At 44.6% G+C, this 26,644-nt stretch overlaps 1 non-coding gene across 1 annotated transcript; it reads left to right on the plus strand.

Annotated features, from left to right (window-relative positions):
* Positions 1-22,327: 22,327 nt before the first annotated feature.
* Positions 22,328-22,431, plus strand: LOC117795458. Its single transcript, XR_004619490.1, has one exon. It is a non-coding gene; the product is annotated as a U6 spliceosomal RNA (small nuclear RNA).
* Positions 22,432-26,644: the final 4,213 nt, after the last annotated feature.

The following is a 26,644-nucleotide window of genomic DNA, read 5'->3' on the forward strand; positions in this document are numbered from 1 at the left end:
ACAGAGAAAAGAGGGGATAAGGATAGAAAAAGTAAGAAGATGAACAGGAAGTATGTCTTCTGTTTGGCTTCCTTTAATTTTCTGCTTTTAGAGGAAATTAGTGGGAAAGGAGGGGCAGAGCAGGATGCAAAGTTATATTTCAACCATATAAAAACATATGCAAGTATATAAATAAATAAATACCATACATGTCGGTGAACGAAAGCTCCATTCTTCCAGTTAGGTCAAAACCCTTGGCGTTATCTTTGACTCCTACCTCACACATCCCCCTAGACTGCTTTCAAAATGGATCCAGATGCAACTGCTTCTCACCACTTCACCACTACCGCACTGGTCCAAGCCACTGTCATCTCTTCTGCACGATATCTGAATAGCCCCCTAAACTGGTCTCTATGTTGCTCTCCAAGAATTTGTTCCCCACTAAGTCTGATCTGGCTCTCTGCTCCCTCCATGACTTCATCTACTGTTCTCCCCTTCACTCCTTCTGATCTAACCATGAGCTTGTCCTGAAGCATGCTAAGCATCTGTCACCTCAAGCCTTTGACAGTTCATGCTTCCTGTGCCCAGAACATTCTTTCCCTGGACTTGTTTCGTGACTTGCTCCCGTATTCTTTCATGGCTCTACTGAAGGCCTCAAGTTACCAGAGAAGTCTGTCCAGAACACTCTGCATAAAATGGCAAATCTCTCTCTAGTACTCCATAGCTCTCATGCCTGGTTTTATTCATTTTTGTCCATTTTGTCCTTTATTTGCTTATTTATTATCAAAAGTTTCTCCCATTAGAATTTACACTCCTTGAGGTACTGGTTTTTTTTTTTGCTGTATCCCCAATGCCTACAATGGTGCCTGGCATACAGCTGATGTTCAGTAAATATCAGTTGAATAAACAGATGAGTGAACACATAGGAAATGAAGTGAGCTAACTAAATAAATAAAATGAACACATAGGAAAGAAGGTGAGGGAAGGTATGGGAGAGTGCAGAGAAAAAGAGAATACACGACCTCCAGATACATCTCTTTAAGGTAGTAGTATGGGTAAACATTTCATAATTTTATTAATTTTCCTAAATGTATAAAATATAGATGTATTAATTCTGTAATGAAAATAGTTATCTGAAAACTGTAGCTAAGATTTGAGAACAGAAAAGAGAAATATAGGTTGGGGTTCTTTTAAATTAATGTTTCACAATTTTAGGAGAATGGACAAGTCAAAGAGTAGGAAGGGTTCTTGAGATAAAAGCCCAACTTGTCTCAATGGTACCATGCAGGCTCCACACCACCTCACCTTTATCCCCAGTCAGCAGTGCTGGCCATCCTCTAGGGCCGTCTTCTCTGCTTTCCATTCCCACCACCATCATTACCACAAACATCCAGGAGTCATTTTCATTCCTCACTGACATCCTACTCTAAAAGTCAATCAGATCCTCTCAATTTCTCCTCCTGCATCTTTCCTTCATCTATCTCTTCTTGTTCATCCACACCGTCATTGCCTTAGGGTAGGCAGTTCCTTATTCAACTCACTACACCTCATCCCTCCTCCTCAGGCAGCTTCCCCAGCAACCCCCTGTTGGAGGGGCGTTCCTAAAACACAAACTTAATCATCTCATTCTCCGTACATCTAAAATCCCCCAGCTTAGCACACAGAACCCCTTCTGGACCTGACCCTGCCTGACCCTCTATGAGGGTCACTGCCCTTCATTCCAACCCAACCCAACTCCAGCACTAGTGGCTTTCCAAACTCCTGGGCCGTCTCCTGCCTCCATGCCTTGCGCATGCCCATCTATTCTTGGAATGGCAATCCTTGGCCTACTTAATGGACACCTACCCTTTAAAACTTACCTCTCTTGCCACCTTCATTGGAAAGTTCTCACTGGCCCCCATTGATATAGATGCTATTCCTCTGGGTTCTCAAGGAAACATGTGCTCTGTTTCAGTCAATACTTTACTCATTGGGATCTTACATTAGACTGTTAACCTCCAAAGGGAGGAGCCCATGTCTTAGACTGAATATTCACTTTAACATTTGATTCAGCATTTCATATCTAATAGAAATTTAATAAGTAATTGCAAAAGGAAAGGGACAGGGGAGAGAGGGAAGTCAGCTAGGTAATTAGATTGATTAGGACTACACATATGTTGAGGGAAAAATACATAAAATCTTAAGATCGTGTACACTAAGTCTCCTTCTGTGGATGTTTGCAAACCTTGGAGCTGAGATTTTTGAAGCAAATAGCATATGATTGTTAACAACACACAGGCCATGTGGATTTCAATCTCAGTGGAGCCACTTGGAAGCACATTACTTAGCCAATTTGAACCTCAGTTTCCTTATCTAGTAAATGAGAAGGAGAATATTGTTTCCCTGATAAAGCTGGTATGAGGTTAAATAGGATAATTCATGTAAAGGGCTCAGCACAGTGCCTGGAAGCTGTAAATGTTCAATAAATGTCATTAGTGATAACGATGATGATAATCATTAGGAAACAAAACACCAAAGCTTTTCAACAGAATAGTGAGAGGAGGTCCAATAATAAAACTATCCAATGTATCAAGCTTCAGTTGCAATCAATGGTATTTCAAAGGCCAGCCCCAAATCAAAAGCATCATTTGAGGGCTTGGGGCTGCCAACAGCTGCTCTTTACAGAGTACAAGCCAGCAGCACAAGAAAACACAGCGGGCTGTTCCAATTTCTCATGACTTAGCAGCAATCTCAAAGCCGTGTATTCAGAATGGTTCCACAGGATGGCAATGGATGTTACAGGAAATAAATGATTCTGGAATCAAATAAGATCATGAGATTTTGTAAACCAAGCCCAACGACGGTATTTTCTGCAAGACTTCTCTGAGCATCTCTGAGGAGAGGATAGCGGGATTCGCCCAACATTTTTAATCCTGATGTCCCAGGGTTTTCAGATCACTTCCTGAGACTTTTCAAAAATGCCCCAATTTAAGGAAAGTTCAAGGGTCTAGCATTTAACATCCCAGTTCAACTGGGAAAAAGGAAAAGAAGGAAGGCAGAGAAAAGAAAAGACCATACAGCCTCCAGATAATAGTATGGGTGAATATTTTATGCTTTTCTCAATTTTCCTAAATGTATAAAATAGAAGTGTGTCAATTCTGTAATCAAATAACAGATACCATTTGTCTTAAAGCAATTTTCTCAAATTTAAGATGTAGCTAAGATTTGAGAGCAGAAAATGAATCAGGAGGTGGTTGTTGTTTTTAAGTCAATGTTTCATAATTTTAGGAGGAGAAATCTCCTGTGTGTTGTGAACTAACAGAAAGAGAGAAGGGCCTCGTTAATGAATGCAGAGTCCCAGACAATCCCGACACAGTAGACTCAGGGGTGAGAGGCACTCACTCAGAGACACCACAGAGGCTTGTGATCCCATCTGGGCCCCTCCCCTGGCTGTGGGCATCTGCTTGGACCTGGGGAGGGGAAGGCCGGTTTCAGCAGACACCTCCCTGGGCAGATCTCCAGGACAGAGGTAGGTTGGCACTGAGACCCCAGCGCACCTTGACCCTTTCCCCACCTCAACCCACACAGCTTCCCGGAGGGCGCCTTCTGATGGCCTGGGGTCAGGCTACTCCAGGGCACTGAGTTCAGGCTGGGCCAGCAAAGGCCAAACCAGCCTCTCACTTCTATCACTGCTGTGGGGTTCAGCTCTTTCTTTTGTATTCATTTGCTTTCAAGTATATCTGGTAACTCTGTAAGTTTCTCCCTTTCATTCCAAATTGGTTTCCTGTCATTTTTATGAGAAGGAATTTATTGGTGCTTTAAAAATATATAAAAATGTCTTTGTGCCTAAATCTTTCCGTAACAGACTTCTTTACAATATTTGTTCTCTATCCTGTTTCTTGTTTTGTTTTGTTTTTTCCCCTTTTCTGAATTCAGTGCTTCTGAGCCCAGCTAAACGGAAGCAGATCTGGTAAAGGCTGGCATGCAGGTGGGGTGGGGCAACCAGGCCCTGGGGTGGCTGAGCCGAGAGCTACTACCCCTCGCTAAAGTCTATTACTCACTCAGGCACTCGGCAAGTCTCTTCCCCCAGGCCGCCCATCCCCTGCTTCTCTGAATAACATACACACCAAGCAGGGAGCCCATCACTTACACAAACAGCCTTGAGCACCTTCAGCCTGCTGTTAGGCTCCTAAGAATGCAGATGCCCTGGAGAGGCGGGAAGTGCCTGCTCATGGTCTGAGCCTCCGTCTGCGGGCCTCACAGGTGCTTTTCCTGCAGGGAAAGGGGCAGGGGCCATCTGGAACCAGGGCTGCCTGCCCGCCTCCTAGGTAAAGGACCTGCACTTTGCCCGTGTGAAGCAAGATGCCTGCTCTGGATCAGGGCAAGTGGTGGGTCCAACACTGGTGCAGGGGCCGGGTGTGTGTTGGGGGGGGTTGAAGGGAGTGCGTGCCCATGAGCACCTGCCATGTCCACTCCTCATCTCGTTCAGGGAGACCTGGCGACAATTTCAGAGAGAGAGGGTGCAGGGTACAGCGTGCTCCCTGGTCCCACCCAGACACCACACACTCGTATTTACTGAAGGCTCCTGGAAAGAAATGTGTAAGGTAGGCTTAAAATTATCTTGACAAATGTAGGGGAAATGCCTCCCATAGGACTAAGTGGAAAAGACTGGTGTGCAGAATTGTACATAGCACAATTCTAACTGTCAAAAAAGGATAGCCCTCCAATGTGCCTGTGAAAGGCAGGAATGGATAAAGCACAAAGGCTTCCTCTGTTCAGTGGGGTTATCAGTGCTATTTCTTTTTCCCCTCACACATTTGTACATCTTCTAATTTTTCTACAGTGAGCATTCTCACTTTTAGCAACAGAAATGTCACTTAAGCCATTTGTTTTAAAAATCTGCAAAACACTTTGTGTGTGACAAAGTGATAATTATGGGTAAGGCAGGTGTGTCTGTGTGTGGTTATATACATACACACCATGCACATATATAAATAAATGTGAATAAATGTATACGCTCGTGTGTGTCTGTGACTGTGTGTGCACATATGAGAGATGAGATAATCATGTAATAACATACATATAACACATAACATACATATCATGATTAACTTCAAAGACCCACAAATACAGACAAATGACCTGCTGGGAAACCCACAGAAATATGTCACACCCAGAAGGTCAACAACAAATAAGACAAAGGGCCACCCACTAGCTGTAATAGGGTTTGTCTTCCATTTTCTGGGGTCAAGTGACTGTTGCAGAATAATCCATTTATTTTTTGTGAAGTTGGCCACCTTTGACAGGATAAAATGGGGGAGGCCCTGCCTGGAGCAGAAGCTGTGTGCCACTGTAGTGACAGCGACCTTAATTGATATTTCTGCCCAGGGGCAGCTTCCCTCTCTTTCTCCTCCCAAGTGAGAAACTGCACTTTATAGAGGGCAGGGTAGGATGTTTTCTCTTGGGGCAGGGCAAGCCTGGGCCAGATACAAAGGACCTTATGTGCTCTGCTGGCATGGCTGCCCTCCCCGGCCTATTCTGCCAGTCACGGACACTGCTCCCTCTAACAGTACCCCTCGTGCTGTGTGGCCTCCAAGGGTCCTCCATGGGGAAGAGCCTTTGGAATGCCTCGGCCGGCAGCCTGAAACACTCATCCTCCACCTGAGAGTTCTCAGGACTAGCGCCTCAGCGCATGTCCTGCTCTCACACTGATGGCTTTGTGTAGAGCAGGGCAGAACCTATAAGACAGGAAGGGCTTCAGGGCGGCTCAGTCGGTTGAGCGTTCAACTCTTGCTTTCGGCTCAGGTCATGATCTCAGGGTCATGAGATCAAGCCCCACATCAGGGTCTGCACTCAGAGGGGTGTCTGCTTGAAATTCTCTCTCTCCCTCTCCCTTTGACCCATCCCCTGCTCATGTGTGCACTCTCGCTCGCTCGCTCTCTAAAATAAATAAATCTTTAAAAAAAAGAGAGTTAGAAGAAGAGCTTCATTATGTATGACCTAATCCTTAAAGATATGGAAGGTTGGGTCCCAAAAGGAAAGGGAAAATCTAGATATCTGAATTTTCTCCCTGGAGTTTCTGCATCCCTTTGGAGTTCTTAAAATTTGATCTCACCTTTGGTATTACCCGTGAGGGAATGGCACTCTTCAAAAATCACATGTCAAGCAATTATTCCAAATATTTTCTTTAGAGAGCTTTTGTTATTTTTCTGCAAGGTTAGTCCTTGTAGGATAATGTTGGGGTGTGTGTGTGTGTGTGTGTGTGTGTGTGTGTGTGTATGGTTAAGGAAGAGAGTTGGTCATTCCAACAGCTCACCGGCAGCATGGAGGCTTGCAGCAGGTGCTGGTGATATCTGGAAGACTTTTAGCCCATCTCTCTGTTCAGTCATTTGTTTTGTTCATTCAGAACATGTAATTCAAAGACTGGTTGTAACTAGATGCATAGTGAGCTTGGAAATCAAAGTTATAGTCAAAAGATATGTTTACTTTCTGCTGTATGAAGTACTATATAGCCCTTTGTTACTAGCATGGTAATTCATTATAAATATTTCAATTAAAAAAAATAAGTACTGGGCCTTCTGGCCAAAATTTAAATCAGAGCAGGCCCAATGAAAAGTCTTAGTCTTTGTCACGACTCTAGGTAATGAGAGAGAGTAACCCAATTTCATCTAGCTTACACCAGAGAATCCATCAGTTCCCATAACTGGGGGGTCTAGGGTTATGGGATTTAAAAAGTCAGGTTCTGCTGGATCCAGGGACTTGGATGACATATAAGGTCAGTCGTCAGTCTCTTTCTCTCTCTCCCTTCCTGTGGCTCTTTCTCTACAAATGGAAAGATAGTCTAGGCAGCTCAAAGACCACATCCTTATAGCTATTATTCCAGACTGAAGAGGCGTACACACTCTTTCTCACATCTACGTAGAAAGTCTCAAGAAAGATGGCCATTTCAAAGCTAATCCCTCTGGCTTGGGAAGAGAGGGCTTGGCCTGGCCCATCAGGATCACATGCCCCCTCTGCACTGGGGGGCACAGAGTGCCTGTGGGGTGGGGTGAGGTGCTGTGTAGGGGGATGCAATTTTGGTATTTGTAGATCTATCAGGATCCCATGGAATAGGGGAGGCATGGTTCCCTAAAGGAAAGAGTGAGGTGTGCTTACCTGAAGGAGGGGAAAGGAATACCAGATGGACAAATGGGTTTCTCAAAGCGTCACTGTAAAGTGTGTCTGAAAAGGAATTGATCCTGTTTGAAATACTTTCAGGAAACTAAAAATGAGAACAGAGAAAAAACCAAGATTATTCAACAGCAGTGAATAGAATGTTATTAAGGACATATCTTGACTCAAGAGAGTTTGCTTCAAAAAAATACCTTCACAGTGAAAATCTAGGGATGATGGCATCTTGATTAAAATGTTTGTTTTTGTAAAACAGAATCCAAACAGCCTCAGAGTCAAAACAACTTTTCCTGGAACTGAGGTATTTTTCCCCCAAAGAAGTCCAAATTTAATTAAGATGGGATAAACAGCATCTGGACATTCCTGATCTTATATCTTGACATAATTTAGCCTCAGAGGAAGTCATGTGTTCTTAGAAGATGATCCTTTCTTTCCTTCTGATGGGCTTTGTCCTTGGGTAGGAGACAGGGGAGAGGTTGCTAGAATTTGTCCCACACCATTCACCGTCACGCATCTTCTCCACTTAAGGAGGCTCTGGCAGAAGCAGAGAGAAGCCCAGTACTTCATGAAGCTATTCGAAAGGCTCTTCAAAGTCATAGGGCTCAGAAGGGGACTGTCTGTCACCAACTAACTCTGGCTGTCCTGCTTTACACAGTTTATGACTTCTAGTCTCTTTCCATCAGTTATCCGGTTTTATGGCTGCAAATAAGATAAATTGCATTCCCTCCCTCCCTCCTTCTCTCTCTCTCTCTCTTTCTCACTCACTCTCTCTCACTGTCTCCCTCGATCCCTCCCTCTGTCCATTAGGGTCACAGATTAGAGGATTCACTGTTCATCTGTAAACCAAAATAGATCATTCCACAGCCTCATGCTCTCTCAGACCTCCTGTCACCTCCCTCAGTAACAACTTCTGCAGGCAGAATAGGGGGCCCCAGAGTCTGTCCCTGAGGGCAGGAGACTGAGTTGGTGCCAGGATCAAAATGGGTTTGGCAAAGCTGTCTCCCTCAGAGATCTGTGATGAGACCAGTTTTCCTTCTGCTCCTGTGTGGGCAGTCTCCCCTCAGGTTTCAAGTCCCTCGGCTGTGTGACTTGGACAAGTCACTTCACCTCTCAGGGGTCACCTATAAAACAAGCAGACTAGACCAGGTGATTTCTGTGGCCCTTACACTTCTGACACCCTGACTCCATACCCCACCTGCAGGATTTAGGGAAGCTCTGTGCAACCGTAACTCTGTGTTGTCTCTCAGATAAAGGCCAGCCCTAACCTCACCCCGCCAGAGGGTATGTCTGCAATAGCAGGAACAAGAACAAGGACAGACAGGGGGACAGGCATCAGCTATATTCAGATTAAAATTGGAAAGGTTAAGTCAGTAGCATCCTTAATAACGTGGCCATTTCTTTCTCCTTCTCCCCTCTGGGATTAAAGCTTGTGTGCTGACTGTTGAAAAATCAGTCATTAACGGCCAGGAAATGACTTCCCCATCCATCAGAACACTGCTCAGCCATGTTTCAGCTTTCCCCCCCTTTCCCTGTGTAATTATTCTCATCCACCACTGATTACAGTTTATAATAGCCATAATTCTCTCCAAATCAATCATTACTTTACTTTACCACGGGGTTACTGGTAGAAGCATGAGGGAATGCAGTACCCCCGGCTGGGTTTTATTTTTTGGAAATTGCCTGCTTTCGTCTGGATCTCATTTAATCATCTGGATGTTCAAAGAAAAGCTAAGATTTTAATTCAAAGGCATTTTTTTTCTACTTGACCTTAACTCTTCTTCTTCGTCTTCTTTTTAAGGGGAACTGATGGCTGGTTAAATAAGGCTGATATTGTACAAAATCTGCCTGCGTTGTTGTTTGGAGTGACTGGTAGGGGACACAGTGGGGATTCTTGTCAGGAGCTCATGGGCTGCTTTGGCACTTCACCCGCGTGAGTGCTGTTCAGGCTATCCATCCTGCATGATTTCCTGAAAGGTTCAAGAACTGTCTCTTCCCTCCATGGACTAATTGGAGCCAACATTCCTATTGGGAGGAAACAAAGGGGTTTTTTTCCTTATACATTCTGGGAGGTATGATAATCAGTCATTTACACCTTAGTGAGAATTTAAGGCAATTCAGTTTTATCCAGTATTTACCAGACTTACTATATTCAATTTACGGAGTCAGTGCTTTGGTGAGTTCAAAAAAGAACTCACCAAAAGGCTAGAAGTGGTAGGAAGATAGACATATAAATAATCATTCATATTCCTCACATGCACCTTGGATTTTGGGGGTACAAAGTGCAGCAGGAGAATGAGAAAAAGAGGTTATGTATACACTACAGATCTTACAATTCCTAGAGGAAATGTGATTTGAGGTGAACTTTGGCAGAGGGCAAGGACTTGAACAAGCAGTCGTTCCAGGAGAGGACAGCAGAAATTAATCACAAAAGCCTGGTAAGGGAAGAGAGGGAGGAGACCAAGGCCTGACAGGAAAGGCCTGGAAGGGTGGATGACCTGGGGCCATGGGGGTTGCCCAGTGGCTGGCCGGAGCATCTGGTAACCCCCAAGAAAGCTTTGGAGAACCATCCGGGCTCCTCTCTGAGAGGTCTAGAAATACTTGCCGAGGCAGCATTAGCAAAAACAAGAAGATAGGGCAAGACATCACATAATTTAAAACGTATTATTTGAAATGTGACCTCATGGCTAGTGAAATTTGGGGCCTGCTGGTTAAAATAATGAAAGGAGTAATTTTACGATATTGGACCCTCACCAAAAAAAATGTTCCCTCAAGCCCAGATAAAACCAGGCTGAAGTTGAAGCTCTAGCAGAAGATGTTTTACTTAGAAATATTCATTTCAAATATTAGTGTAGTATTTTGGAAGTGCTGGGTCAGCATCAACAGCAGATGTTCTCCGAGCTATTCACACGAAGGAAGGATGTTCTTTGAACATCTGCGGTAGGAACGGGGACAGCACCTTAGCCCTGGCATCCCTCCTTACTAGCACATGGTTGGTCTACTGGGGAGACCCATGACCTCTCATAGAGCCCCTCTTACCCTCATGTGCCATATTTGCCGTATATAGGAGACATGACGTAATTCATGCAGCAAAAGCCCAGGGGTCCTCAGTCTGGGGGAAAATATTCCAGGTAGCTGCTAATCTGGAAGTTATTTTCTTTCCCTAAACTGCCAGGGTGGTCCATATCAGTGTTTTCCAGCTTTCTTATTTCATGAGCCAGTACATTTTTTTTTTTTTTACATTGGGTGGTAATGGGGGGAAACATGGGTTTGCCTATTTATTCTTTTGCCAAGTCAGGGCATAAAATATAACCACTTTCAGCTCCTCTATTGTTTCACACACACACAAAGCACATCTTGTACCAAAAACATAAGTAAACCATAATCTCGGCATAGAGGAGAGTCCTTTCAATTGAAAGCTTTATTGAAGAAAACTTTCTCCATTGTCCTTAACTTTTCTCATTTTGCACCAAAATGCTCAAAGATGCGTCTTTGTAGGGCCTGGAGCCCCGGAGAAATTCTGATCTGTGGGAGCCCTCATGCTGCTAGAAGTTAGCACAGAGAAACTAATCTGGGGCCACTTCACCGGACACACGGAGGGAGAAAGGAAAGGGACGACCTCATTTTCCGGCGTTGTCCAAATCGATCAGGCAGCAATTGGGACTTCATTGTCAGCTCACAATGTGATGTTTGCGAACAGCAGGAGGCAGAGCCTGGGAAGTCTGTCCTCTCCACGAATCTACCGGCCCTGCTGTGGCGGGATGCCCATTCTGCGAGGCTTTTTTGTGAACAAGGGTTTGTTGCACATAGAAGGCCGGCCGAGGACGCACGATTAGGGCAAGAATGTGTTGAAAGGGTGGAACAGAACCTGGCCAAAAGCATCTCCTTTTTAAGTCACTCTTGGCTAAGGTTTTCATGAATTCCCAGCTGAGGGCAGAGAGAGAGAAAGGACGGATGGCCAATAATAGTTATCACTGAATACCGACTGTGCGCCGACCATGCCTGTGCGAACGCGGAATACCGACTCTGCTCCATGCAAAAACCTCGACAGCTACTCCCCCTTATCTAACCCTCAGGACAAGTTTATGAAAGAGGTGTTCAACGCAACTGTTTTTTAGTTGGAGAAAACAAGACTAAGAGAGGTTAGGTTCTTGGCCTCTGACTACACAGAGGTGGGAGCAGCACTCAAGTTCGCCTGAGCCGAGAGCGCACTCTGGCCGCTGCGCCCAGACCCTTCCAGCAGGACTGGCACTAGGTTTGTGTAATCGCCTCCCTACGTGGGTGTGTGGCCTGCAGTTGTACACTTTAACACACTGGTTCTAGTGTATTCCATCATATGGCTTTTCTAAGTCTCAATGAATCCTTTGTTGTTTTCATACGATGTCTCCAGACATTGTTAAGGGATAAGCCTGAGTAAATCAGATACAGACAGGAGTCCAGCATCAAGGAGGCCGTCCAGGTAAGCAAATGGGGTCCTGCCCACACCCATCTGACCAGAGCGTCCTCACTCTCAGGACTGGATGGCTACTGATTTCAGGGGTTTTCAGAAAGCTTCCCCAATCTTGCAGGCTCTAGTCTCCATCTGCCACATCTACAGGGTTGGATGCAAATTCCCAGGAACATGAATCACCTGCTTTTCTCTAGGGTTTTCCTCCATCTTTGGCTCCAAATACTTCATAGCAGCAGTGCCAGAAAGAGGCCCCGGGAGAGAGGAGAGCTTGCATATTAATTCCAGAGGCGACGTAATGAGAATTCATTCACTTACTTTGAATTCCCTGGTGTCCCCCATCCTCCCCTTGGTTCATTAACTGTCCGTACCTTGCCCGGCTGCTGGGTCTCACGAGAACAAATGCACTCTCGGTTCCCGCAGCAGTTTGCCTGGTCCTCTCCTCCCTGCATCTCCCCCAGGACTTCACACTCATCTGCTGCCGCCCCTCACAGAGGTCTTCATCCCGCACGCAGTGTGCGTCCTCCCTCTGCAGGAGAGGACAGCCTCCTCGGTGTGAGGCTCACGCCGAGGTTCTGCAATCCGATCGGGCTCTGCTGGCCTTGCCTTCTCTGATATTGGGGGGGGGGGCATGGGTTCAGCCTCTAGTTCTCAGCCCACCCCACCCCAACACAACAAACATACTCATGGATTTCAGAGAGGGACCTCACTCAGTTGGGATCAAATGCTTTTCCGTAATCTGAGTCTACAATTCCAGACAAAGATTTAGGAGTATGAGAACTTGTGCGGGGACAGGGAGGGAGGTTGTGGTTTGGGGAGAAAATGTAAACTAGAATTATAATCCATCCAACATAGGCCAGAGTCAAAAGCTGACAGTTTCATTCTCAATTTAGATGAAGAAGCAAACACGCTTTCACACTAGAAAAATCTCATTTAGTCTTTGCTAACCACTTCTGCCAGAGGCCCAGGTGTGTGTGTGTGTGTGTGTGTGTGTGTGTGTGTGTGTGCGCGCGCATGCGTGCACGGGCGTTAACTGGCCCCATAAACTGGGAAATGTAGAGGAACGCGGTCCCTCCCCATCCTGTAGATGTGTCTGGTTGCTGTAAGGCTGCAGTGCTGAACAGACTCTTCTGGCTTTTTGAGGGGCAGGGCTGACGTCATGAGCATGCGCACTGGGCCCCACACCTGGAAGGACTCTGTGCTTGGAAATGCTCTGCTGTTGCTGTCCTAAAATTCTCAACAACTCATAACAAGGGATCTGCATTTCTGTTTAGCACTAGGCCCCATACGTTATGCAGCTGATCTTAGTGAGAAGTAGGTCATAGATAGAACAGTGGCCAAATATGAATGAGTTGTGTGATCTTGGGGCCATCACTTCACCCCTCTGAGTCTTAGCTGGGCTCACATTTGGTGGTTCTCAACTCCGGCTGTACCTTCAAATCCCCAGAGGAGCTTTGGAGAAATATCAATGGACTAGAATCCATTTGGAAAGGGGACTGGCATCAGAATTGTTTTGAAGTTTCATTTGAAGTTCTGCAGGTGATTCTGATGCAAAATTATTTCTGAAAATACAAGCCTAGACAATCTAAGCTCGTTTTCTGTGATCATGTATTCATTTTCCGTGGTACCTGTTCAAATTTCCATGACTGCTGTGTTCCATAGTATAATCATGCTTGTTTTAATTTAAAACAAACATTTTAAATTTGTTATTATCTAGTAAAAGGACACTCCAGGAAGATGTACCATATTTAATTTGTGTATAACTCATGGCTTTGCACCCTCAGATGTGTGAGTAGCTCACTTTGAGAGGCCCAGGACTACACTCACAGTGGTCTTTAAGGACCCTCATTTCTTCAGTATTCTTGGTGCCTATGCCCTGTCTCCCATAGATCTTTCCACAGATGGCCATATTCATGTGAGAAATGAATTCCTTAAATGTGTGTGTCCTGCCCTGCTAACATCACCAACCCTGGGCCTTCAAGGAAGTTCAATGTGTATACTAAAGATCAAGGTCAGAACAGGGAGTGATTGGTGTAGGCCCAAGGAAGGAATCCGAATTCTCAGCTGCTCCAACAAGTTAAGTAAAGGAGTCTCATCCTTAGTCACATTGGGAAACATCAATGCTGTTGAATAGTTGATGCCAAGTTAGATCTCTTAGAGCTATCCTGGTATTACTCTAGACAAAAACAAGGCAAATGGAAGTTTTCCTCTCCTGTTCTTCAGAATCCCTAAAAATGACCAATATGCTCAGAGTGTGTTCTACCAGCTTAATCAGGCCTTCCCACTAGGGGGTTAGTACATTACATGCCCCAAACCATCTTTCTTCTCTAATATAGCTGCCCTCGGAATAGGATTTGATAAACTAGTTCTCACTAAAGTGTCAATGACTGATGCCATCTCCTTAGTTTTTTCCAAGTGTAGTATATTACAACAGGGCTGCATTTACTTAATGCAAAAGAATATGGCTTTAAGGTAGAGTTTTAGGCATGGATGGTAAGCAAAGAGGGGTATAGTTAGACCTAGACCAGGCTTCCTGGACGTCCTCAAATAACATAGCTCCTCTGGCAGCTGGCCATATGTTTGTCATTTAAGCAACAAATAATGCTATCAGCAAGCAAGTCTTTGAACATATGAAAGCATGTATTTAAAAAATCAACCAACCAAATAAATGAAAAACCCAAGGATATCATTTGAATTCCTACTCAAATTGCTCAAAGATGGAAAGGTGAATTAAGGGTGCTTCAGGAAAACCTGGCAGATAAACAAGCAGTTTAACATTAATGCTATGAAAATGAGTAAAGAAGAAAAGGGTGGATTGCAGTTAAGAAGGATAAAAGCAGGGGGCGCCTGGGTGGCACAGCGGTTAAGCGTCTGCCTTCAGCTCAGGGCGTGATCCCGGCGATATGGGTTCGAGCCCCACATCAGGCTCCTCTGCTATGAGCCTGCTTCTTCCTCTCCCACTCCCCCTGCTTGTGTTCCCTCTCTCGCTGGCTGTCTCTATCTCTGTCANGCTTCTTCTCCCACTCCTCCTGCTTGTGTTCCCTCTTTCTCTGGCTGTCTCTCTCTGTCAAATAAATAAATAAAATCTTAAAAAAAAAAAGAAGGATAAAAGCATAAAAGGCAAATCTCCGGCGTCCCCCAAACACTCCGTATCCAAGAAACCAGCTAAGGGAGATAAGTGTAAGATTTAACAGAGAAAGCAGCCAAGGAGCTGGGAGGAAAGGGAGTGGGTGCTGACATGCAGCCACCTCCCCTCACCAGACCCTGGGTCCTGCTACACACCTATGTTCATAGGTTCGCCCAAAGGGAGATCCTTTTTCTCCTATGTCCATCTGGAGGGAATGGTGCTTTCTGATTGGTCTATCAGAAGAGCACTCTCCTAATTTTCAAGATTTCCTATAGGCCAGAAGCAACCCTGGAACCAATCCCAGTTAATCTGTGGTCTGTATGCAGAAAATGTAAAAGCAAGAACAGCCAAAGCAAGCGGAATGTCACAAAAATTCAGACCTAGACCCAACAAGGAAGGCATTTAAAAAAAAAAAAAAAAGCAAGCAAGCAAAGGAATTGAGATTGGTAAAAGAAACACATTTAATGAGTCTCTGAAATGTTTTCTCCAGGTCAACTCCTGCCTGGAAGAGATGAAAAAGAACTGAGGTGACCTACCTAGCTCCCTTTCCTGCCAGGACTGACCTATAATTTGGGAACAATGTAAAAGGCCCATGTAGGGCTCGGGGTGGTGCCTCTTGAAGTCTACAAGCCAAAGAAGTTCCCCTTTTGTATTTTGCTAATTTAATGTGAAAGTGTGAGATAGGCTCCTTTGCAACCTTGACAGCGAGCTTTCTGGGAAGGTGTCTAATATTGGACATAAAATGGAGACATGAATCGATGAGACTCATTAATATTCATAGACAGCAGATTAAGGTTGGTGGGAAAAATTATTTATGAAACCGGGGTATTGTCTTCCTCTCACCAAAAGGATTTTGTTTGGAGAGGATTGCATCGGGTGACAGGGCTATGACAGATTAGGTATGAATTTGCAGATTTCTTGGTTTATCTCCCAAGGAAAAGAATCTGAAGCATTTGCAAGCAAAGAATGTGCTGGGCTCAGAGCAGTAAATGCTTCAGCACCAAGTGCCGAGTGCCGGTAGGTGTAATGAGGTTCAGACACCGCGGGCGTGATGGAAAGCACTTGGAAGGGAATGAAAGAATGGATTGAGAGTGTGGTTATGTAACAAAGGAACGGGCTGAAAGCAGAGCAGGACTCAGCTGATGGCAAGAAAGGTGGGGGGATGAAACATAGCGCCTTCCTTTTTTATTATGCATGTGGGGGATGGGTGATAGCACAAACCTGAATAATATAATATGTAATTTACAATCTTTTCTCACATTACATATGTATTTGTTGTGCTGCATAAGAAGCCTTTGTGTAGTTAGTATACGCTGTTTTATAATCTAATAAAGACAAGAGTGAAAGTCAATGAGTTAGGAAGTTGTCTCCAATCTTCAAAGAAACTCTGTTAACAGTACTCTTTACTTACACAGTTTGAGGATTTATTGCCAGTCCCTTATCTCCGTGAGCCCTTTCCTCCTTTATCTTTCTGATCCTTTACAGGCTTGTGGAAATAAGCTGTAGACATCTGCTGAAATTTTAAAATGACAGGTGAAATTTCTTTTTTCCAGAATTAAGCATTGAGAGTGGCAGAGTGAGAACCTTAGGATAAGACCTTGAATTGTTCCCTAGGGCATACAGCATGCCATGGATTTTTAAAAAGGAGTTTTCTGTTGAATGGGCTTCAAAAAATTCAGTCCCCTACTCATGGGCCCAGCCCATCACAGTTTGGTGGTTGCTGTGGTGTTGTAAACGTAACTGGAGAAGAAGGAGCGGTGGTCCAATTTAGATTGTTTACCCCCAAGGCTTAAATTAAGTAAGATCTCCAGATCAATAAAAAAAATTTTTTTTTGGATATGCAGATGAAATTTAAAAATGTGTTCTCAGGAATTTGATAGGCCAATCTTTGAGGGTGGAGACCAGGAGCCAATGTAAGCAGAGCTTTATGCCAAACAAGACAGCAGAGGCTAGACGGGGGAAGAAAATCGGGGTTTGAAAGCCAGAAGAATTCTTGGCTGTGATCTGTCCTCATCTCTTCATGTGGAAAAGTGTAGAAATGAAGAGTGATAAAGAACTCAGCCAGATGGATCAACAATGCTTGGGACATCCATACGATGGAGTATTACTCAGTCATAGAAAGGAGTGAAGCCCGACACATGCCACACCGTGGATGAACCCCTAAAATATTATGCGGAGCAAAAGAAGCCAGACATCAAAGGTCATATATTTATGGCTCCATTTGTAGGCCATGTCCAGATTCGATAAATCCATAGTGACAGAAGGCAGATTGGTGATTGCCGGCGGCTGGAGGGAGGGAATGTGTGGGGTGACTACTAACAGGATGGGGCTTCCTTTTGGGGTGATGGAAATGTTCCGGCATTATACGGTGGGAGCGGTTGCATCACCTCATCAGTAGGTTGAAAATCCACTGAATTGTACACCTTCCTATGGTGCATTTTATGTTCTATGAATTTTGTCATAGAAAAAAAGGCAAAAAGAAAAAAAGAAGAGAGGGCTTGACGAAAATCTTAAGCAAAGACTGGAGCCCAGACCTCCTCATCTGAAGGGAGGGTCCTTTCTATGCATAGACCCTCTTCTAGAATCATGTTTTTAGTGTTAAAGTAACATATATGAAATAACAAAGAAGACAAATTATATCAAAATATTCTTCAAAAAACCCCACAAGTGTGTGGTCTAGGACCACATGTGCTTCTAGAACGGCACAGTAAAGAACAGTAACTAGCAGCTGCTCTGAGCCTTGTTGTCGTTTCAAAGTCGTGAAGGACGTGTGTGATTCTACACAATGTCTGCAACAACTGCAATGGGGTATGAAATCTGTGATTTTTTTTAAAAGATTTTATTTATTCATTTGACAGAGAGAGACAGCCAGCGAGAGAGGGAACACAAGCAGGGGGAGTGGGAGAGGAAGAAGCAGGCTCCCAGCGGAGGAGCCCGAAGTGGGGCTCGATCCCAGAACACCGGGATCACGCCCTGAGCCGAAGGCAGACGCTTAACGACTGAGCCACCCAGGCTCAGTCCACATTTCTGTTAATGACAAAATCACAGATCCTAATTCTGATTTCTTGCCGACACTCATCATTAAGGAAATGCTAAATTTCAGTTAGAAGGTAGTGAAAATAGAAATACATGTATTTGTTTACATCTGAGATCATAGATCCTCCAATTATACATATGGGTCGCTTGGGGGTTCATAGGCTCCGTTATGAATCCCTACATTGCACCACTTTGGATTGTATCCAGGAAAAAGTGCAAAGGACTCAAAATATTTAATAAGCCGTTGTCATTTAATTACTTAGGGAGGATGGTTTCCAATCTTAGCCACTGGCGAACAGCAGAAGTAACATCTAAGGAGACTTCTTGTCATTCTTTGAAGAGCACATAATAAACTACCCGATTTAGTAGGCAGATAAGGCCCCTATATGCAAACAGGTTTCATCGTGTTTGTGTCAAGTCTCAGGTTGTAGGGTGATGTCTGCAGGACAATTTTGAGGTTCTGTTTCCTGCTGGGGGTGTTGGTAAGCTCTGCGATAGATTCGTGTGATTATTGATGTCTGCTCCCAAGCCCAGAAAGAGGAGTGGTGACCCCCTGATCCTATTAACTCCCAACCCTAGATGCTAAGCACTTCCTCCTAGACCTGCCGCCTGTCTCTTAATGCTTAGCAATTCAGTCCTCAGCAATTCTACCCAAATGTGTGATGTTAACACAGAAGGTAAATTAGCCATGCAGACGTTCGGCGTGGCTTTTCTTTTTAACAACAAATCCCATTGTTTATTAGCATGACAATATGCTACCAATGAAATGATGCTTATTAAGAAGCTATCATTTGGAGAACGATATTAACACGCAGAAGTACTTCAGGAAACACGGTACTTCTTATTTAAAATACTGCTAAGCTCTGCTTTTTAATTTACTCAAGCCCTGCAGGTCCTATCAGAACTAATTGAAACTCACAGTGAAGCTTCCAGGCACCACCAAGAGCTGAGGTTTTGACCTAAGGAGCCAGGAGGCCAAGTGCTCCCCAAGTCTGTGGCTTTCCCTCCGACGCGCCAGGGGGTCACAAACTACCGTGAAGTGGGGGTCTGGGTATCTGCCCAACAGGTGGCCAGCCTCTGATCGTGGGTGTTGGTCCACTGCCTTTGGTCCTATTCCTTTAGCTAATGAAGGTAACAGCTACCCGGCCCAGGAGCGGCTGGGAGCGCGGCTTCTGGAGCTCGATTCTCTGCACTATTCTCCTCAGTGTACCACACAGATGAGGCAGACGTGTTGTGTATGGTCTGTATGCGTGTATGCATATGCAAATGTGATGTGTTTGACCTGTGTGTACTATATATATTGTGTGTACGTATCTCTGTCGTCCTTCTCCCTTTGGAATTGCTCTTCCCCCTGTTCAGGGTGAGAAAGACAAGAGCGTACAGTGAGCGGGTGGGTAGTCATCTCAATTCCCTGACCCTTAACTTTTAAGTCAGTTTGACTGGACGACTTAGTTTGGCCTTCTGGCTTCTACTTAATCATTCTTCAGAGACTCTATTCCTCCAAATAGCCTTGTGGGCAGTGAATTTGACTCCTGATGCTTCTGAAGCCTGAAATGGTAGTGTGTTTTAAGATTGGCAGGAAGCTCTCCTCCATCCATTTCATCCCCCTCACTTGTGAGTCTGAGGTTCCTTTGATTTTTGATACTTGGACCAGCTTCACATAAAGTGAGAGCCCCTCCTGGGAGGCAGTAGGAATCTGGAGATGCAGGGCCTTCTCCCCTTTCTCGCTCATCCAGGGCAGACTGCACTAACTGAATGCAACACTCTTTCCTGCGAAACTGGGTCTGGCCTCAGAGACCTTGTGAACACAGTGGAAGCCAACCATGGAAGTCAACATGTAAGGGGAAACCTACTTGCCAACCTGACATTGAACCCGTGTCAGTGAACAGTGAAGGCGTGAGGTTTGCATAACCGATCACTAGCTCATCGTGCAGTGGTAGGCCATGTCTCTCAGTTAACACTTGAAGGTCTATGTGTGTGCTTCTCACACAAGCCACTTAGACGCTCCTGTTTAAGGGCTTCTCTTAAATCACAACAAAATATGTCCACCTTGCCCATTAATCTATGTGGGAGAGCCTAACAGAGAGGATTGCTGGGGGGGTATGATGTGTCAATCCCCTGTGCGCTGGGAGGTGCTCTGTCCCTCTGGCATGTCAAGCCAGTCCTGGCACAGGCCAGCCCCTGTGTCCCTCTCACTCATTGTACTGCCTCCTGGCCCCTGGGGTTTGCCCACCCCAGCCCCAGTGGCCTAGGAGCACCAGCTCTTCCATTTTCCCTAGACCTCCCTTGCGTTCTCCTCCGAGCATTATTTGCTCACCTTTGCATGAACTGAAATCCCTCCCATCTCCCTGCTATCTTCGGGAGCAAGCACAGTTTTATAGCACACCAGGCGTTGTGTTAATAATCATTAGTGGTGTATGATGTTTCATGATCACAAAATCCCCCTTCCCTCCACTTTGCTTCTCTCTTTACAGCCTCCCTGACCATTATGTCGGCCGTTGGCCATTGGAAGGTGTCCCCTCGCTTAGTAGAGATAATCCCCTTGCTGAACAGAGGTAATCATTTACACTTTTGTACCCAATAACCCTCTGTCATAGATGACTCTGCTGGAGCCAAGCTCTTCTCTCCAGTGCAAAACCATGCCACGGCACAGCCTCACCCCTGCACCATAAACCTCTTGATTGTCTGAAATTTCAGGCAGCAAAGGATCAGCCTGTGCGGCTGAGAGCAAGTCAGGCAGTGGGGTCCGTCCCATAAACTAACGGCTTCACTTAACTGCAGCCTTGTCTTCTGCACGAAACTCTTCTCTCTCAATGTCGTAGGCTTCTCAGGGCGGGGAAGAGAATAAGGAATTCATCCTCCTCCTGTCGGTTTTCACTCAGGCAAAGAGTGAGTCTGAACGGGAATCTGAATCTTAGCTTCCATCTTCTGAAACACAGTGTAGGCTGCGGTCTTCTGAGCCTCCTAACTAGTAAGCCTGACTTGGGAATCTGAGAATCCGTCAGTGGGGTGCAGGAAGTACAATGGTGTGCAAAGTGTGGGGTGCCACCCCCCCCACCCCCCTGTCCCTGCCAGTCCGGAGAAGTAAAGTGAGCTCAAAACAATTAGCCAAAGGGATCAACTGTCTGTTTCCCAGACTCAGCTTCTGGCTAAAGCTACAGCAAAGTACAAAGGTGCCAGGCAGCTAAGAAAAACATGGATAATCCCAAATATTCACTTTCCTCAATTTCAAAGTTTTCATGGTGTCTTTCCCACGGTTGTTACTCCAGTAAGCAGAGGACCTGCTGGGCCATGGAAGGGCCCTGGATTTGGAACGAGAAGACCAGGGTTGAGTGCTGGCTCCTGCACTTGCTGGTGGTGTGACCTTGACCAAGTCCTGGGCAGAGCCACCTCGTGGAACCAAAGTGCCCGTTGGTAAACAGGGAACCATTAGAATGTCTTGCTCTCGGCAGCGTTATGAGGTTCCAATAGCGTGAGGTAAACTTGAAAGCCAATTATGTGTAGCAATCGGCATTACAAAAACAAGGACTTTTTCCTTTTTCTCCATCGTTCGACAGCCTATGATCGACCTGGGAGCCCCTCTCCCCCCAGCTCTCCTGCCTGGCTGAATCCAGCATTTGCCGGGGCCACCCAAGGCCCGGTTAGTGGGGTGCTCAGTGGGGGTGGATGGGGGTGAATTCATGATGCCTCCATCTCGCCCATGCAGATGGGTAAGGCAGCTGAAATTAATGACATTCCGAGCCACTGCAGTGCTCATCTGCTTAACAATCCAATTTCTAGGACATTTTAGAAGTTGTTAGCTGACTGCCAAAAATGAGGGTCATTAAAAATAGATTCACAGCTGTTCAGGAAGCCAGAGATATAATTTTACCTTCATTATGCCTTATTGCAGATGTTATTGATTTAATCTCATTGCATTTTACTGTGTAATATCAATTCACACTGTCTTTGACTTGGAAATTAGGAACTGTATTTATTCTTCTTATTCTCATAGCACAGCTATGCTGAGACTGACAGCCACCATGACACCAGATTCCAAGGTGGTGGCACCATTTGGGCAAGGCCTAATTTTAGGGGTGCAGAGCTAATTCCGTGTCATTGCCTATGAGAAAAATCATCTAAAGATGGGGTCACTGTGCCTTTTAAGAGTGGGTCTACCCACACAAATAATTTAAATAAATGAATCAAAAGAACACTTGATTGGTTGGTTCGATGAATCTTTCACTTCTCTGGCAATTCTTTTATCCTGCGTATTTCACATTGAAAGTTGCTAGAGAATTTAATCTGAAATAAATTCGTATACATTAGGATATCGTTTTCCAAGAGGGGTTTCTCAGAACATTTGTCTTGAGATACTCTGTGATTTTAAAAAAAAGATCCAGTGGCACCTGGGTGGGTCAGTGGGTTAAGTGTCTGCCTTTGGCTCAGGTCATGATCCCAGGGTCCTGGGATCAAGCCCCATGTCTAGCTCCCTGCTTCTCCTTCTCCCTCTGCCCCTCCCCCCACTCATGCTCTCTATCACTCTCTCAAATAAATAAATAAAAATCTTTAAAATAAAAAATAAATAAAAATTAAAATTAAAAAAAGGTCCAGTACTCATTTGATAGCACATATGCTAAAAATTGAATGATACAGAGATTAGCACGAGCCCCTGTGCAAGGATGACACGCAAATTCATGAAGCATTCCATATTTTTTATATGAATAAAATAAAATGAAATAAAATGGGTCCTAAACCCAAAAAGTCTGGGAAACACTGTCAGATAAGTCCTTCTTTTAAGGAGTTAAAATATATGGTGGCATATTAAAAGCTCTAAGCAAGAAAGAAATTTGCTCACTTTGTTTAATCCAGCATTTTCCAAACTAAAGTGATACAGAGTCATTTGTTCTCCCCACCCATTAACGTCTCTGAGTGCTAGTGTGCTGAGGAATACCATTTGGGACTCACTGCTTTAAGGCAGTACTGGAAGAAGGAGGCCAGCTCATGGCTAGGAAGTCCCACACCGTTGTGGATTGGCAGGATGGCCGCCATCTTGAACCTAAATGAGCCATTCCTGTTTTACAAAGGTTTGGTTCATGAATTTTTTTACCTGAGTGTCTGCTGCTTCATCTCTGCTCCTTTCCCTATTTCACTGTCTCAGTCTCCAGACTCAGGTTCCATCCCACTCACTTCCTATTTCCAGGCTCCTCACCACCCCATCAACTCTGTCCCAAGAGAACTTTTCAGTCTCATCACTCACAGTTGCAGAGGGGTTCAGGGAGGCCCATGTCTATTCTATTTTTACTAGATTCAGCTCATTTCCTCAATTAAATAAGTAGCGCTACCTGAGTGAGACAATTTGTTCATACGGTGGGCTCCAAAGCCTATATGACATCAAGTATAAAATGATTCCAAATTTGTCCTATTTTTTTGTAACATTAATATGTTTCGTGGCCTTTAGCAACTCATTTAGCCACTCTGTCTTGACGAGTGGTTGGCATCGCACGCCTAAAGACACACAGGTGTCTCTGCCTATATTTATAAGGGCTTAGAAAAGAGCCCCATGTTGCCAACAATGGCATGAAGGGGTTCCATATGCGCCACTTGGTTTGATGAGCTCACACTGGAGGTTTTACCAACCGCAGTGGACATCATCAAGGATGGTGTGGCCCAAGAAGTTTTACTCCATTTCTGCCGGCTACCTTGCAGACTTCCAGATGTCACTAGTTTCCAGGCTGCTGAAGGTCTGTGGGACCTCATACATATATGTCTGTCACTTTCTTTTATTTCATAGAAAATATTACCCCTTTGATCATGACATCTAACATTTGCTACCAGGTGGCAGAGAATGTTAAGCAACTTCATTACTATCTCTCTCTAGCCCTTCCTTGTCTTTCCTACTGCAACTTGGCTGACTTCCCTACACCCAGCCAGTCCCCAGTGGTGACTTAACATCACGTCTCAGGATGACAACCATGGGCAAAAATTGCGGCAGGGTTTAGGCCCAAACCAGGGTTCAGAGCACAGACCTGATCTTATCTGGTACTTACTCCCCACAGTTTCTAACTCCCCAATAACAGACAACTTGTGCCCCACCCCGAGATTGTGAGCCACACCGGGCCTGACCTTTTACTTCTCCAGCTGTCCACCATGGTGACTAGCACTGAGTTCAATGCCTACTTACTCATTCCTGGGTTAGCCTCTCCAGCCAGTAAGGGATAGAGCCAGTGTGGGATTCAAAGTCTCTAGACAGACAGATGCATCACTCGGAACCAGTTCTGTCCCGAGGGTGTGATTCTACAAAGCCTTCAGCTCACTCCTCCGTGGGCCGACTCCCTTCTCACGGCAATTCCAGTCGAGTAGCGTAGACTGAAAAGCTCGCTGGGACTCATAACTGCATACATTGTTGTGCCACAGAAAATTATCCAGATTTTCTTTTTAACAATGTAGCGCATGCATACAGGTTCAAGAATGGCATTTGGGACAGGCAGGTGGCACAGCTATGTTTACAAACTCATAAGGTCATAGGTGTTCCAACGTGAGAGAGACCTTGGAGGACATTTGGAGGAACATCCTTATTTTTGTAGTTAGGAATTTGAACTCCAAAGACCAGCACAACTCAGACACACAACTAATTGACTAAATTATGCTGGAGAATTCCTTTTTACATAAACCCAAATGGAAGAATTCATTTTCAAATCCTTTATTGATACCTATTTTTCTTTCCAGTATTTGAGTTATGTTACATTTTAGTAGCTCTGATGTGATTCAGAATTATGTCCCTTTTAAACTCAAACTAAAGTGAAATGTCCAACGAAACTCTAAAGAATCTGAGACAATGAGAGACCACAAAGAAAAAGTCAATTTGGACCCATACTTGAATATCCTGAAAATTAATGCAAGAGCAAAATATAACTAATCTGTGCACTGTACGGAACATACAGAGACGAATAACTACTTTTACTTCCCCTGGCCTACTTACGTAAGCATATACTTATATATGACAAACCCAGACATATTAAGAAAAGAACAGAAAAGTGAAAATGCTTCTTTACAGGACTTAAGCTACTCCATTAACATCGCTACCAAACAAAGGAATAAAAAAATAAATTGAAAACAGACATAAAGAAAAACTAGCAGAGCGGCGCCACCTCGTGTCGATAATCTGAAAAAGCATCTGCCCTTTCCAGCGCCCTCCTGTGGTAGAATTTACCATTCCTCATAGACCGGAAAGCTAATTTTATAAACATTGGTTTCTTTTCTCCGCTCTCGATGGGAGATGGAAAGAGATAGCATCTCAGCACATTTTCTTAGCAAGGTATACCTTCATGCACTCTATTTAAGACAAAACAACTACGGAGATCCAATTTCCCGTCGATCACACAACAGTCTTCCTTTACACATGATTTCAAGTGAACTGTACTCATTACCTTTAAAATCTGAATCATCTTAAAAGATGTAGGCCTTTCTGTTCCCATGACATTCTGTTCAACATGAAATTTTATGAACGCCATTCCTGTATCAACATTTTAGTAATGCTTCAAAGCCAAAACAAACTTTAATTACAGCAAAAAAAAAAAAAACTAATTTAGAAGTAAGAGAGAATATGAGAGAAGTAAGAGAGAATATGAACCAGAACTAAGATTTAGCTTCCTCTGTGCCTCGGTTTACCTAACTGTAAGGTGGAAATTGTTCTGACTCCAGTCTACCTACCTTCCCTTAGGAGTGGGGAGAGTGGCCATTGATAGGATTACATGAGATCGTCCATGGATGCTATTGAAGAGTAGAAAGTATACGATTTAGACAAAACTGAGACATTTTGTTATTTTTATTAAGAGTTGAATATTTTGGTGTTGCTCTCTAACATCAGCGCTGCCTGAGCGAAGGAAAGAACAGTGAATGAGAGAACTAGATGAACTTTACTAGTCCCATGATTTATCCTTGGGTAAGTCATTTAAGTCTGGACTTTGTTCTCCATAGGGCCTGTTTTGGCTCTAAGATCCTGCAGTTAGATAATGCGATTGCAATCTCCCTGCCGCTGTCCCAGCACAGGCCCTCCTTACCTCTTATCTGGACTATTGCAATATCTTCCTAACACATCTCTCCCAGCTCCAATCCATCCGGGCAAGTAATCAAGGAAGACAGGTATTTCCAGCATAAATCTTCCTCAAGTGTAAGTCCAATCATCCCATTCCCCTGCCTAAAAGCCTGAAGTGGCTCCCCATGGCATTTTGCAGGGCAACCAGCCTTTATCAGCATCTACTCTGTGCCAGAGAGTGTAATTGGTGCTTTCCGTGCTCAGTGTCATTACATTCTTGCGATGATACTTCAGTTTGGCAGGACTTACCTCATTTTCATGGAGGAGGAAGCTGAAGCTCCTAGTTGTTCAGGGAACTGATTCAATCCCAGTGAAAGACTGAAGCGTCTGGAATGCAAATCCAGGTCTCTGGTTTGAAAATTTGTGGTCATTGTGAGTGGTTAAGGTGTAGACTTGGGAGCCAGAAATGCTGGGGTTGGAATCCAGGCTCTGCCAAACATGGTTACACATTGCATGACCATTGGAAATTTCCTCATCTCCCTATGCCTCAGTTTCCTCACCTGTAAAATGGGCACTTAGCGTTTTGTGTTATGATTACCACATTTTCTCATTGAACTAGGTATGAAGTTCCTCCCTTAACATTCAAGGGGCTTTTAACCTTCTGTTTTTTCTCCTACTACTTTCTAAGAGTCCAATGCTGAATTGTTCCAATCCCTCCCCAACCCCACCCTCACCCCCCATGCTTACAAGTGTATTGACCTTCCTTCAAGGTCTCTGCTTTTGCTGCTGCTGGTGGTCTCCCTCTTCAGAAAGTCTGTTTCCTCCTCTCTACCGACCCCTAGTGGTTAGCACAGTGATGGGCATGTGGCAAGCATGTAATAAATGTTAGGCA

This window comes from Ailuropoda melanoleuca, chromosome 1 (genome assembly GCF_002007445.2).
Source record: "Ailuropoda melanoleuca isolate Jingjing chromosome 1, ASM200744v2, whole genome shotgun sequence".
Classification (NCBI taxonomy): domain Eukaryota; kingdom Metazoa; phylum Chordata; class Mammalia; order Carnivora; family Ursidae; genus Ailuropoda; species Ailuropoda melanoleuca.